Source organism: Cyanistes caeruleus, chromosome 4 (assembly GCF_971803275.1).
Source record: "Cyanistes caeruleus chromosome 4, bCyaCae1.hap1.1, whole genome shotgun sequence".
NCBI lineage: Eukaryota > Metazoa > Chordata > Aves > Passeriformes > Paridae > Cyanistes > Cyanistes caeruleus.
The window spans coordinates 17,480,746-17,497,127 of NC_141704.1; the positions used below are offsets into that span (position 1 = coordinate 17,480,746).

The 16,382-nt window shown below is 36.1% G+C and overlaps 1 long non-coding RNA gene across 1 annotated transcript; it reads right to left on the reverse strand.

Moving 5' to 3' along the window:
• Positions 1-2,948: 2,948 nt before the first annotated feature.
• LOC111923037 (uncharacterized) lies at positions 2,949-14,167 on the reverse strand. The gene is made up of 5 exons (XR_002860886.2): positions 13,861-14,167; positions 9,982-10,030; positions 8,663-8,806; positions 6,049-6,760; positions 2,949-4,205 (listed from the first exon to the last, which is right to left on the reverse strand). It is a non-coding gene; the product is annotated as an uncharacterized LOC111923037 (long non-coding RNA).
• Between the last annotated feature and the right edge of the window lie 2,215 nt (positions 14,168-16,382).

Below are 16,382 nucleotides of genomic sequence, written 5' to 3' on the forward strand. Positions count from 1 at the left end.
TGCCTAGATTTGGACCCCTCTCTTCGAAAAAAGGCATTGAGGTGCTGGAGTGTGTCCAGAGAAGGGCAGTGGAGCTGATGAAGGTCTGGAGCACAGATTTGACAGGAGCAGCTGAGGGAACTGGGGGTGTTTATCCTGGAGAAAAGGAGGATGAGGGGAGACCTTATTGGCTTCTGCAACTACCTGAAAGCAGGCTGTAGCAGGGTGGGGGGCAGTCTGTTCTACCAGTGACAAGTGACAGGGCAAGAGGAAATGCCATCAAGATGTGCTGTGGGAGGTTCAGGTTGGATATCAAGAATGCACTGGATACCAGGGTGTCCAGGGAGATGGCTGCAGTCTTTTGCAACCTTAATGTTTATATGATTCTACTCTGTTATTTATAGAAAACATATTTTCACTACTTTGAGTTTTATGGACTTTAAAAGCATTTTAATACATAAATAATGTATGATATAGATATGAAAAACCTCCAATAACAGAAAATGCAATAATCAAGAAAACAGGTTAAGAAGATTATCATTGTCCTGTTTCTCATTTGAATATATAGATATTTTGAAGTCCTTACCCAAGCAAAAATTCCAATGCACATTTTATCTGATAAAAGCTCAAAGTAGAAAGAGAAGCATTAATATTGTGGAAACAAGCATGCCAATGGAAAATCTCAGATAACTTCAATATAGTCTGTATCACCTTGGTTGTGGATAACAGGAGAAAGCTCATTACAAAGTAGATTTTTTTATGATGATGAGAAAGAAAAAAATGCTTACTTAGCAGATGCATCAAAAAGAAAAGGCTGTTAAATCCTATACTGTAGAAACAGTGAAAGATGATTTTGCAGTCTTTCTCACTTTAGAGTTTACTATAAGGTATGCTGAGGAAAAAAAACAATTTTTTTTTTTTTGGTGTTGCATGCTACAACTGAAATTCAGAAATTAGCAGTAGAATGGATATTTCTAATTTCAATATCCAAGCCTCAATATGGTAAGAAAATTTAACACTCAGTCATTACGTTATAATTTCAGAATAATTTCCTGATATAAAAATGAATAATCAAGAGTAAAGACATTCAGTATTATTAATTATCTTCTCCTAGTACTATATGAGAATTCTCCCAAATATTCCCCAATTAAAAAAAAAAAATCATTAAGTTTCACTGTAAGAAAATTATGACATTTATGACTATGGTATTTTTCTGGAAGACTTTTTTTCCTAAATACATTTAATTTTCTAGAAGCACTTCTAAAAATTGATTTTCTTATGCACCTACATTAGAAATCTCATAATTAATTAAAATAAGTTCATTTCAATTCCTCCAACATTTTTTAACCAAGTTTTGAAAAATGCCTGTAAACACTTAAATTTAAATGGAACATTTTCAATCTAAGCAGAAGTTAAGACTTTTACATAGTCTTTATTCCCCTTTATCAGAAAAATCCTAAACATCACCTGAAAATGGCTTCAAAACTGAAGTGCTAAAACTGTGTAACACCAAGAGGTTAAATAGTTTTGTGGTCCACTTAATAGTTGGTTTTTGAGTTACAAAAAAGGTCTCAAAACTATGCTTGGTCAATGTAAAGCTTTATTTCGTAACCACATAGGGAAAGGTGCTTAGCTTCCGTTCAAAATTAAGAGTTTTTAAAATGCATTAATGTGTTAAATGTATGTGTATTTTATGCAAGACTATATTCGTGTGTATGTTGGCACAGGCACAAGTGCATATACCTACACACAGAATGACTTCCTAACCTACCCAAGATCTGTAGTTCTCTGCTTTGAAAAAAACTGAAACTAGAAGACCAGGCTACTACTCTCTTCCTTTTTCTTTAAAGACGACTTTGTGGCCTTTTTTCCCGTTGAACACAGGTTCTTTGATCTTTGCCATGACTGTTGTGTTAATCATCTGTGATGGGCACAGTGGCACGGCATTTCTGCAGCTCCATGTTATGTTATTTACTGTGGCAGTAAGTGGGGGGTTTTGTTCCCCTGAATGAGGAGCCAGAAGTGATCTTCACAGCTGTCCTGTGATACAAGTCACAATTGGACTACTGAGTAAAGTAAAATTTATGAAAATTAATAATGCAAACTGTATCACGAGCTGTAACTTTGGTAATACAGGTCTTTTCAGTACTTCAAAAAATGTAAAAAAACCTGCAAAACTATAAATACAAAGATGCCAATTGATTTATCGCGCCTTATGTGTTCGTTACATTTGTCATGAGGTAAGGAAGAATATTTAGCAAAGTTTTGTTTGAATGCCTAGTTCTCATTACTTAAACTAGCATCTAGAATGAAAAAAAGCCAAATCTTAACGATCCAACAGTGCTCTCTGGTGGCACAAAAACAAAGGCATTGTATCCTCTGTAAAAAAATTACATAAGTCCAGTACACGAGTCCTTGAAGACTGATAAGTGACAGGAAGTCTCAACATGTTCCCCTGTGATAAGAAAAATAGAGCAATAAACAACTTTAAAACCACCAAAGCATGAAATGTGAAACCTGGCTTAGTAAAATGAAGCAAATGAAAATTTTAAAAATATTTTTTTTGTCCAGCAGGTGTTTTAGACTCTTAATGTTCACAAGAAACATATTCCTTCCGCATGCAATGCCAATTCAAAAAGTGAGAGAAATATTCTGCATAGTAGTATATTTTATCATGAAATAATTTTGGGTGTTAAGAAACACTTTTTGGTTTAAATTTTATTCTCTTTATTTGGGGAAGGGTAAAAAAAGAAAAAAATATTTAAAAAAGAAGAAAAGAAGCTCATATAGCTAAAGGAAATAGAGTGGAGAGGTGAAAGAACAGTTATAAACCAGTCATCAAGCTGCCAAGTTCAAAACAGTTTCCTTTTCTGCTTTAACACAAAGATTCTCTCCTGGATTTTCATTATATTTTTTACAATCATAGGTAATTTTCCCTTGCTGATTTGTATGGATTTTTTTCTGTTAGATTTTTTTTTTTTGGTTTTTTTTGACCTTTGAAGACCAAGAGACTTAACATATTATGTAGCAATATAGTAAGAAGTAACGGGAGACAGAAAAGGCATTTATGTGGAATGCAGCCAAAACTCCTGATCACAAAGATATTTGCAATATAGAAAAATCTCTGATAAGTAGCTTTGCTGAGGTGAAAGTAAAAACAAATGTTTCCAGTGCTTTCTGAGATCAGTTATTCTGAAAGCAAGAATAAATAGAAATACAGTATTTGCTATCTCAGAAGAATACAAGGTACACTTTTGTTTCAGTGAACTAAAGATTGTGCTCTAGAACCCAAAATTAGAACCTTATGAAAAATTCTGGAAAATGGAAGAATTATACAAATTAAGTTTTCTTGAAATACATATATGAACTGGAGAAGAGTAAAATTACACTATTATATAGTCTTTCTTGAGCTGGCCTTACCAAAAAAAAAAACAAAAAAAAAGAAAAATCTTTTAATTTTTTTAAATTTTACTTAGAAAATTATTACTTGAAGAATTATTACTTAGAAAATTTTACTTGAAAATTATTCTGACTAAATGCATAGTTCTTTCTTTTTTTTTTCTGTAAGATTTCCATAAAAGGCACAGGATCAATTCTACATTTATCTTCCTACTTCAATGAGAGGTGGCAACAAGGTAGGGACTGACTTGACTAAACAGATTTCTGCTGCCATATGGGCTTGTCCTAAGATAGTCTATCTGTTTCATACTTTCCTGCAATCCAGAAATATGCAAACCCCATTTTTGTCAGCGCTGATCTGATGCTTTGGAGTATCCTGAGGCACATCAGTTTCTCTACTGCTTGTGTTTAGCCAACTGATTCAAGTCTTACTATTATACAGTGAGTTACTTAAAGAACTTACTGCAGGATGTAGGGAAAAAAACAAACCTAGGGAAGTTTGGGGGGGGTGGTTTTGAAAGTTTTATTCATCTTACATTTTGTGGCACAATATAATATATTGCCTCCCTGAAAAGACAGAGGAAGACCTTTCCAAAATGTTTTGTGAGGATGATGAAATAGTATTGTTGTGTTTACTTAAATGGAGTATTCCATGATCAGATTCAAATAAAACTGAATGACTAAATTAGGGGCAGGTGGTTTCAGTAAAAAAAACAAAACCCAACAAGTACCTTTTTGTCAGAACTAGTTACTTATCTGCAGAAAGGCATTCATCATAGTGTGAAGGTTGAATGGGGCTGGTGATAGTCACAGTCAAGGACTACAGTCTGTGAAAAGCAAAGGATTTAATAAAAGAAAGTGTTTGAATACTTAGGACTGTCTTACTCATGTTTGCCACTATTAGAGTTGTGTTTTCAGTGTTTTTAGATAACATCCCTCCTAAAACTCAGTTATATCAGTGAGGAAATAATGTGAAGGGGGAAATTCTGCTTCAGAAAAACATAAGGGAATATTTAATTTTTATGAACCTTTTTGTTTGTTTCATTATGACAATATTTATTTTTGGGTGAAGATGGTGGTATAACTGGTGATATGCAGAAAAAGAACCGAAAAAAGAGCAGAAATGGGAGTGACAGCTTAGGAAAGAAGCTTCTGAAACTTGTATTTTTCAGAACTAGCATATTAATAATAAAGAGGATAAAATGCCACTGTAAAAATAAAGGTGGTATGGAGACTTGGAATTGCAAAAGATCCATGTAAAGTAAATACTTATGATACACGATTTATTAAATATTATACCAGTCTTGAAAATAGTGTATCATTCCTCCCTCATCCCCTGATGAAATAGAATTCATAATTTACAATGAATCAGCCTAAGGCCAAGTAGTGAATGTTTCATTTACATTAAAAAGGTTTAAGAAAAAGATCAACACAAAAGATTAAGAAAATACAGGAGAGGGGAGGTGAAAACAACAAAGTGAAACATTATTTGTGATAAGATATATTTGTCATTGAAACATTTTTGCAGAGAAAAAACTGGGAAACACGAATATAAATAAATAAAAACAATAGAGTGTTAATGTTGAAGAAATAAAATGTGTGAATTGAAAAGATTTGTTCCAAGCTAGGGAAATTACTAGATAGATTGCCAGTATCCTGTTTATAATTTTACACTTTTCCCAGTTTGTTTCCTGTTTTATAATCAATAACTCAATTTCTGATATGAAAAAATATTTTCAGCTGGAGGGCACCCTAAAATTTAAAACAAGCTAAAGTGCCAATTTTTGGGCCATCATATTTCTTTAAATAAACTAGTTCATGCAAGTTACCTTTTCAGGAAACCAGTGTCTTATTATAAATTTATGTGACTCAGTTTCTGTATATGTGACCTGATATAACAATGTGGATCCCCAGATGGACTTTTATCATCTGTGAGACGATGACACAACAGAAGATGCAGATGTTAATACTTTCTAATGTAACAACAGGTTGCAAAATATTTGATTTATGAAGGCTGTTGATAAATTGAGCTTTTTCCCTCTTGAAAACCAGAAGTGGTTTCAACACATCAAATAAAAGGTTTCCTAATGTACTGCTGTATGATTGAATAGTATAATACGAGAAAAAGAACACCACAGCCTCCAAATACTATACAGGTATTGTTAATTTGCTAGTGCTAAGGACCAAAAATGTTAACTTCTAGATTAGTGTGGCCATACGGATCAGAAAAATAACAATCATATTAGCTCATTATATGTCAGGAATTTATTGTTTTGGGTGCATTTTAAGCTAAGATAAATTTCTTTAATACGTTTGTAAACATTCTCCAACAGATTTGACAAAGTATCTATGCTTGTATAAAAAGGGAATAAAAAGATTAAGTACCGGCAACACCTGAAAACAGCTGATTGTGGATGTAATTCATTGTAGAATCACATAACCATAAAAATATCTAGTCTGGAGTAGACTTCCAGGGCCCATTTGGTCCAGATTTCTGTTGAAAGCAGGGCCTTAAGTTAGTTTTTCCAGTACCTTGTCAAGCTGAATTTTGAACACTTCTGGAGAGATAGGTTACATCATTTCTCCAAGCAATGTATGACAATGATTATTGGTTGTCACAATGAAGTATTTCTTATCTTCACACAGAATTTCCCTTAATGCAACTCGTACCTGTGAATCCTTGTGAAGATATTTATCCATCTTCTCTGTGAATCCTTGTGAAGATATTTATCCATCTTCTCTGTAAGTGCTTTTAATTTAATGAGTGTGATTGGAATATGGTTCTCCTCCATCTACATCCGACCAGACTTCTGTTCTTGAGGTGGAACAGATTCAGTTCCCTCAACGTTTTCTTCATATCTTCCCAAGATATCTCATCATCTTGGCAGTCATGTATGGATATATCAATGTCTCTCTTCAGCTAGAAGGATCAGTTTACTTTCCCATGTGTGGCATACCACATGTTGAGTAGTGTGGAACAATCCTACAGTCTGCTGGTATATTTTTCAGATTCACACCTGGAAGCTATTGCCCTTCCTTGCTCCCAAGACACACTTTTGAGTCATATTGAGCCCCTGGAATCCCAGGACCTTTTAACTGCATTTGATCCTCAGCTATCAGACCCTAGCTTTTAGATATAGAGATTATAATTATTCTGTCCCAAGAGCAGGATTTAATATTTACTTTTTGTTAATTTTTATGGAGTTCTTGCTGGTCTGTTTTCTAGCCTGCAGATATCAGATGGATTGAGACTCCTCTGTCCAGACTCATGTACTTCTCTTCCCAATTTGATGCCATCTACAAACTTGGTGTGTATTCAATTCCCATCAGTTTTGCTATTCTTCTGCCCAGTCCATATCTTAGCAGCTCATTAGCAAGGAAACTGTGTGAGAGATCAGAACAAATGCCTTACTGAAATCAAGTCAGATCATATCCCCAGCTCTCCCCTTACCCACACAGCTCGTTGTTTTACCATAGCAGGCAATTATGTAGAGATCAAAAAATATTTATTTTAATCAGGTATTAGTATCATGAATTTTAATCACTCAATGATGATCTGAATTATCTGACTTAATTACCTTATTATGCTATGTTTAAGTATTTCTATGACCTTTTCATACCCAATTTTCATATCTAAAATTAATTAAATACTTCTATCATGAGGTAACCTTTTACAATGTGAGATCATGCACTTTATACAATTTGTCTAGTTAATTTAAAACTGAGATTTTAAATTTAGTTCACAGAATACTTGTCAATAAAGCTCTTTTTTTGTTTTTGTTTTTTTTTTTGATATAACATGTCCTAAATGTTGAATATAAAGTTAAGATCTATTGTTCATTGAAAATCATCTATTTATGTCAGATATACCTGTTCTTGTGTTTCCATGTTATTGAAGGCTTAAATAAGTACTTAAAATATTCTGTCTAAATGATAAATTTTTTCAAAACTTGCATATTTGTGCACTTCCTCTGAGCTAGTTTTGCATGTTTAGTTTTATAAATTGAGTTTAATTTGCAGTTACCAATCATTTTCACTCCATTATTTTCCTTTTGATTCTATTGAATATTTTCTTGTGGAAAGATTTTGATTACAGTGAAAATAGTGAAATAACTTGTGAACTAGTTGTGTAACTAGTGAAAACATAGCTTATACTGAAATCATAGTGAAAATGATAGAATTACTAATAGCATGAACTAAGTAGGATCACTAAAATTCCTCAGGGTTCCCCTTTTAGTCCTTAAGCTAACATGTTACTTAAGCATGTGTTTAACTTTTACTCAATGCTTAAGTAAAAATACACAAAATGGTAAAGAGATTAAGGATCTTTTTTCTTTCAAAATCCTCTTCTGAATTTGTAGTCATTTTGTTATGATTGGTAAAAGTCTAAGTGGATGGAAATGTATATTTTGTCAGAGGCACATATTTACTTTTCCAGTTGAGCAGGGTTAAGGAACTTGTCACTAAATTTTCTCTCTATCTCTTCAGAAAGGTGTGTTAAGAAATGTGTTAAATACATGACAGTGTTGCTTCATCGCAACTGAACATGATCTAGAAATTTGCAAGGAATTTTTTTTATCTATTTCTACAGGAATTAAACATTAAATTGTAATTTAAAAGTATTTATTACAGAATAATTTGCCTAAGACTTCCCTAGAGTCTGAATCTAGTAGAGTTAGGTCTTTTAGGCCTATGCAGTAAACACAATTTTTTACTGCAGTCTCTGGAAAATAATAGTTTCTTCTATGTTGAATTCTGAAAACAAATTTATTATCTTGATTAATATTATGAAGCTGGGATGTTTTAGTCTGAATGTTTAAAGAATCCTTTATCAAACTGTCTAGTACTATCATGAGACCATGAAGATTAAGAAAAGGGGAATGTGATATTTCATTTCACTGTGCCATATTGCTTCTGATCATCCCCAAACAGTTCAATAAAGGCTGGAAAGCTGACCTAATAATTTTGTCATTTTTGTCACTTAGGATGACACACACAGACCTGTGAAGTACTGTGTTCAGTGTACAGAAACCTCAAAAAGTAAAGAGCTCAAGAATGAGCTCTTGTATTATTGCTTGTAGATACAAAACGTCTGTTTTATATGAACGATCGTATTTATTGTATATCATCCTTATTTCCTCTTCCTTCCATGACGAACTCCCAATTCCTTCCTTTTAAACCTTTTAGTTATGTGTTTGAAGACAATTGTATCAGTCTTCTGTAAATTCAACAAAACCACATCTTCCAGTGACTCCTGATAAGTATTTTCTAGGATTACCCTTACCCATTTTCATTGCTTGTCTCTTGATATTCTCCACCAAAATTCTTTCCCAAAGTGCTGTGCTTAAAGCAGGCAAAGTGTTTCAGCTGAGGGAGTACTGCTACCAGTAGATTAATAACTACTCCTTGAGTCTTGGTATACACATATCTATTGTCACAAACACAAAGAAAAACTGCTTTGAGCATAGTTAAGTGCTCTTTAAATTGCTAAGCACCTTAACCTGCAGCTTTGCAAACCTTCTATTTATCCATTCATTCCAATCTCATATTTCTTCAAGGAACTCTGTTTATGTGTGTGTGAGACTTCATCCTTGTAGAATAACTCCATTTTCTTTAGAACCTTTTTAAAATATTAAATTTAATTTGAAATGCTAAATTTGTGTTATGATGTGCTTTTAGTCCTACTCTCCTTAAGATAAGCTTGAAATTTAAAGTCAAAATGTGTGTCAGTAATTGGAAAGTAAACTAGCACTGATTTTAAAGCAGCTTTCTGTTGAATTGAAATTATAATACGGTATCTAAAAAAAGATCTAACATAGTATCTCTTATCTGTCTGTGGACAGCAAGAAACATCAATCAGTAAAAATCAGGGAAAGTATATGATTACTTTTTTCCAAAAAATCTCTTCTAACATTCATTCAGCTGTGGTTTAGAGATTTCCTGTAACATTCTTTTGGTCTAACATGTCATGTCTAATGAAAATAAAAACAAATTATTATACATTACATTTTAATTATTGGAAGAATTCTTTCATTTTCTCTTTTGAGATCCACAAATATGTAGATATAAAAAAAAAAAAAAATCAGTGTTTCTGAAGCACCCCAGAAATTTCTGAGGGCTGCTTGCCAACATTTATTCTTAGAAATAGTTTGAATGGATTCCAGATTTCTCATTTTCTTAAGGAATATTACAGACTCTCTGTGAACATCAAAGACATCTGTGAAAAACTGATAATAAATATATCTTTTATGTACTGTAATTACTGAAAAGCAGCATTATATTTTCAGGCTTTCTCCTGATGAAAGTCACATATTTTTGCTTTTCTCTTCTGAGACTTGAATTGAAAAAAAAACCCCTGTAAATAATTGAAATAAATCATTATTTTAAGGTGGTTTAAATTCTCTTATTAGCTTACACAAATTGGTCATAGTTCATATTGGACTGGCTTTGAGGATATTTGCCATTTCTTTATGATGCCTTTTAGAGCCGTGTAAGGCAGCATTCACCATCAGATAATTATTCAAAATTAGAATTTAAACTGATTGTTAATGGGAAGACTCTGCTGGCCATTCTGGAAAAATTGTTGCCTGGCTGAAGTATTACCTGAAATGAAGAACAATTTCTCACCACTTGGGAAAAGGACGTATCATACCTTAAAGACAAGAGCAGAATGAAGGTTGTATTATCACCACCTTCTTTCCTGAGTAACAGATAAATGTAAGAACAAAACACTTTAAGTGAAGTTCTTGATTCAGTATAAGAAAGGGTACATAAATCACTGCATACTTATTTTCTTTATTTTCTTTCTTTCTAAATTTTAATTTTATTTTATTTTATTTTTTTTTGATGTGAGAAGCCATAAAGAAGTTATGGCTCTGGTTATAAGGGAAAAATATTGAAATAAATATGTTTACTGAAGTACTGACAGTGAAAATGTCTGCCAGACTGGAAATGTTAGACTGGGAACTAGGCCTAGGAACCAGAAGCATCCCTTATGAGCACAGCTGGTACCTTTCAAGTACTGTTGGGTACCTAAAAACATTATAAATATATCCTGAGATACCAGCAATAAGCTAAACCCCAGAGAATTGTAGCAGTGACTTATAGTCTGGAAAGGCAAAAAATAGTGAAAGCAGGAAAACATAATGAGAAAACAAGAATCAGTAACTGCAACTGGCTGTTCTAACAGGAAGAACAGGAAAACAGTCCAGAAAAATAAAAAGTTTATCCCATAGAACAGAAAATACCATCATCTATTGGGTTCTTATTGGCTCTTAATTAATCTTTTATTTCACAGCTTTAGTTCAAAGACCGGGTGGAAATACAATTAATGTAGCGGTTTAGATTTGCTAATTCAGTTTTCCCGGCCAATGCACCAAATAAATGTCGTGGTTTTAAAGGAGTAACTAAAAAAAAATTACTAGAAAACTTACTTATTTCTTGCGGTGAGATATGGATTAGAACAAGAGCAAAACAGGCTTAAAACTTAAAAGGAATAAAGAAAGTTTATTAACAAAACTACAAGAATAAGAACACCAGAATAAACCTCCAGAAAACCTCTTTATACCCCACTACCCAACAATTTCCTTGTTCACATGACAACATAGAGACAAAAAACTTTGGAGCTTTGGTGTTTAAAACAGTCCCAATTCCTGCTAGAGTCTTTTCATCAGTCTTTGTAGAGAAACAGAAGTCTTCTTCGGCTAATCTATGGAGTTTCTCACAAGAAAACTATTTCTGTTATAGTTTTCTACTTCTCTGATGCCAGCTGCCCAGAAATCTGTCATCAGTTCACTCCTCTCATTTCACATCACTCTGAGGTGTGTACGGGTCAGTCAGTCTAGGGATGTCATTTTTAAGGATGAGTTGTTCAAAGGCAAATGTTCTCTTCATCTGTCTCTGTGAGCTTCTCTGGAAACAGAAGTTTTCTCATTGCCTCTACAACGGCCCCAAATCTTCAACTATTACTTCTCCCCACTCTGTTCCAGCACTTCACTGTATCACAATTACTCCACCTTTTGCTCAAAATCCACACTTTGAACACTCCATTCCTCCCAATATACTCTGTCATGAATTAAAGGAGTTTTTTCAGAACACTATTGTCTATCTCCATAGCTTTAACAGAAAAATTATTCAGCTTATAAAGCATCTCCTTATTCTCTCTTCCCCATCTAAAACTTAACTCTTTTCTTCACGGTCTTTGATGGTTTTATGATGTCTTTTTTCATGTTGATTCTCCCTCTCTCTCTCTCTCTCTCTCTCTCTCTCTCTCGGAAAAAGGAGTAATCTGTATGTCTCATCCAGGTAGTAAAAGAGTTAAAGTCTTGGAAAGCTGCAGATGTTCATGGTGTCAAGTTTCAGTCCAGCAGCAGAAACTACAAACCAGGCCAGGCCCCAGGCTGGCCGGCTCCGTTTCTCCCCCCCCGCCCTCTGCGGCCTTGTCCGGCCTGGAACAGGGGGAGGAGGCCGAGACAGAGCCTGTTACCTCTTCAGAAGCCAGAAACCAAAGAGATCAGCCCTGGCTTTACAGCTTAAGGTGGTGTTCACAATTTGATCTCACTTCTGAACGGTTAAAACCGCTGCCAGTTCTCAGAAATGACCAATAATTGATCAGGAAAAAAAAGACTCCCATCAGCCACCAGCAGCCTCAACTGCCTTAGCTCCCAAAGCTATCTTAAAGGTAAAGTCACCCTATGACACACATGAAAATGTATAAATTGCTATCATTGATTTGCTGCTTGAAGTGCTAGTGTACTATGGCCTCTTATGCCTCTACAATAAAATAATGGTTTATTTTTCATCAAAAGTGGATCTTCTCTTTCTGAAAACTCCCTGTGCTGCACATACATTTCCCTTTCCTCAAAAGTCTGTGTGATCTTGAGCCCTCACTGGGGACACCCAGCAGGCTCCAAACTGATGTGGATTGGTTCCCTTCTGGGATTTCCCCTGGGCTTGGGTCAGTTAGTTCTCCCACTTCTGGGGCAGCTGAGTCCCCTCTGGGTTTGGTCACCTTCTGAAATCTGTTTAGTGCACTTTGCTATCACATATATTCATATAATTAAACTATTGTACTTGCTGTTACATTATTGGTAAGTCACTTTTCTACTGATAAGTTTGTAGTAACCTGTAATTTTATAAATTGTTGCTGCAGTTTTCTATTCCTGCTATTATTGCTGTGATACTGTTGATTGTTGCTGTTATTGATTACTGCCACACTATTTATTGCTGATAATAAAATAGCTGAATGTATGTATATAGCTATATTTGCTTTATTAATAATATATATATATACTTGCCAGTGGTGAATTTTTTTATATTTCTGATCATGTCTAATCAAGTAGGGAAATTCAGAAAAAAAAAATTTCTGTGTACTTTTGTTTTCTGGATTCCTATGAACCCACATATATGATTTTTATCACTGGCAGGCTAGGTAACCCTTTAGGTTGTGAGATCTGTAAAAAAACTTCATTTCTGAATCTAGAGAAAGAGAGGAACAAAAAACAAAGATTATTACTGATTTTTGCCAGGCTTGAATTCTGTCAAGAACAAAGTATAGACCTTTAAAGATATAAGTGGATTCTCATAGACATTTCTTTGGGTAGAGATTTAATTTTCTCCTGTGATTTGTTTACACCTTGTTCTGGGTTTGGTTGAGATAAAATTAATTTTCTTCACAGCGGCTGGTATGGGGCTGTATTTTGATTTTGTGCTGAACACAGGGTTGGTAGTATATAGTGATGTTTTTGTGATTGTTGAGCAGGGCTTATACAGAGCAAAGACCTTCTCTGCTTTCCACACTGCCACACCCAGGTAATGGAGTACTGGAGTTTTTCTTCCCAATCACCATTACTGAGATGGGGCCCTCTCCTCCTGGAGATGGCTGAATACCTACCTGCCCATGAGAAACAGTGAACTAATTCTTTGGCTTTGCTTTGCTTGTGTACATGACTTTTGCTTTCCCTTTATCTAGATCCATGAATTTTCCATGCTTTATCTTTCTGTTTCTCTGATCCTGCTGGGAGAAAGTGAATGAGTGGCCGTGTGGGGCTTGGTTGCTGGCTGAAGTTAAACCACAACAGTCCTTTTTGTCACCCAATTTTTGCCTCACAGTATTTGAGACAAAGACAGATCTGACTGGGATGTACCCAATTGAATTTGGATGTACTAGATTCGAATATCTGCTAGTGCAGTTCAGCTAGTAATCAGCAGGGGTCTTGGCTTGCCATGGGGCTCACTTTCCTGGGTCTGTATTACAGTCACTTGTTATAGGCTGCTTTTTTGCTTTTGCTGCTTGCTGTAGTGCTGTACTGCTTATCACCTTACTGATTTGTGCCTGAGAACGCTGTGATAACAGCCACTGGCTATGTGCCTGGGCTGGCAGGTGGCCAGGGTACTGCTGTTGTTTCTGTGCTGCTGTACTGGACAAGCTGGAACTTCAGAACTGGAGTTGAAGGCACTGTCACGTATTAAACAATCCCATACCAGAGCAGGTGAGTGCCTGAAGGAGGATGTGACCTTGTGAGATTCCTGTGACAGAGCAGGATTGCCGCAGGGAGCTTGCCGGGATGAGCACCTGGAGCCCCATCTTTCCCTGTGTTTAGAGTTGTTTCCTCCTTATTCCACCTCCTGCCTGGCCAGGGTTGGGTCCTCTTCCCAGTAAACAGCCACTTGCCGGGATGCTGATGCACCCTTTGGCTTTTCCTGGGAAACAACTGTCTCAGGGCTGTTAAGGGGCTGGTTCCCACCTCCCCTTTCCTACTGGGACTGTGGTTCCCTTAGAACAACTACCTGGGTTAAAGTTCTTGCTCCTTTTAAGTCCTTGCTGGCAGGACTTGTGACCTCACAGAGGTCCCACACAGGAGAGCCTTGTGAAGAACTGCAGCTCATGAGAAGGACCCATAATGGACAAGTGCAAAGAGGATTATCTCCTGCAGGTGGGACCCCATGCTGGAGCAGGAGAAGCCAAGATTCACTTGCAGCCCGCAGTGAAGACCATGTTGGTGCAGCTGGGCCCCTGCAGCCCATGGAGGACTATGATGTGGACTATACTGATGGTGAACTTACTCTGTAACAGGAGCCCCTTATTGCAACCAAGCTGGGGACAAAGGGAGGAGTTTATTGCAATGTTAAACCCTAAAACCAGGGCCAAAAGACAATCAGTGGAGATTGTGATGGATTTATATATAAATTTTTATAAGCCATTTGAGTTGATTATTACAGGACTTAATAGATCAGGAACCATCTGAACCAACACGGGAAGACTTACAAGAAGCAGTTTCAGTGAGCAGTGACCTGGCCTGAGCTGGCTTTGGTGTCCAGTAACTCCACATCACACACCGCCTCTCTTGTCCCTTGTGACCACCATAAGAGATGAAGCCCAAAGTTGTTGACTAAATGAACTCAAGCGGGAAACAATGTCTGAGTATTATATTACGGAGGAGGAAGAGAGGTGGTGGGCAGTGATGTACTGAATGCTGTGGGACCTGAGCAGGATGTAAGTGGTACAGAATAAGGGATGGAATGTGCTGCTTTTGGCTGGAGTAGAATTAAATTTCTTCCTAGTAATTAGTATGGAGATGTGTTTTGGATTTTTGCTGAAGACAGAATTGATGACAGAGATGTTTATGTTATTGCTGAGCAGGGCTTACACAGATGCCTTTTCTGCTTGTTGTACAGCCACACTCTCAAGGGAGTTGGAGGACATGGGAGGTTGGGAATAGACACAACCAGGACAGGTGGTCCAAGCTAACCAGAGTAACTATTCCAGACCATGACATCATACTCACTATATAAAGTGGGTGGAAGAACCCCACTGAACAAAAATGTAAAATTTTGCATGGCATTGAAAACAACATGAGAGCAGTACAGGTGTCTTAGTGAGTTTAACTAACAATACTAAATAATCCGAATAAAAGCTAAATGTTAATAGAAATTAGTACTATCAAGCACTCACTGAACTAAAAAGAACCAAAATATATCTATTAGGAATGGAACATAGCAGTGAACTGAATTAATATCTAAAGCTGAAGCAAGCAAGAGGTGTACTATTTACAACTGAAGGTGTTTGACAGACAAGACTGTGAATGATCCTGGTACAAAATTTTTGGTTATGGCAGAAAAACTGCTCAATAAAATCAGGAACCAAATAAGATTCCTGTCCTCACATTGCCTCATTCTTTAGAGGTTGGGTGCATGAATTGTACTGAGAAGAGTGCAGAAGCTCTGAGAACACATTTGTGCTGAGATGGATGCTGTCAGTCAAGTGTATGCCACTGATAATGAAAAAGAGAAATTACTGTTTGGGAATGATTTGTTATTGAAGTTCTGTCCACTTCTCAGCTTAATCCATAAAACCATTTGACTCTAGTGAAGGAACAATATCCCATGTAGTAGGCTGATAAGAGAGAAAGTAGAAAATACTGTTATTTGCTGTCATGGGAAGATCAGCAGCCCCTACTCTCTCTTTTTGGCACTGTAACTGCTAAGAGAGGCTCTATCTCTGCATTTCATGCTTGTCATTTAACATGGAACTATCATTTCCCAACTCACCACTTATATCCTATATCCCTACTTATAAGCTCAGCTCTCTGGAGCAAAGAAATTCATTAATAATGTGTTTTGTGCTTGTATGGCAAGGTTTTTGTAGTGAGGTGTGTGTGTGTGTGTGTGTGTGTGTGTGTGTGTTAAGGGGGAACATGCAGAAATGGCTACTATAAGAAAACACCAGAAGCTGTCCCCATATCAGACACAACCAGCTCCAGCCAGCCCCAAGATGGACCTGCCTCTTGCAAAAGCTGAGCACATTTGAGATGTTTCTAGTGCCTCTGTGATAATTTATTTAAGAAAAATAAATAAACACTGCACAAGCACAATTGTGAGAGAAGACTGGTAACGTGTGAGAGAAACAGCCTTACAGACACCAAGATCAGTGGGAAAGGAGGGAAAGGAGGTGATCCAGTTTTCAGAGCAGAGATTCCCCTGCAGTCTATAGGGAGTACCAGGGT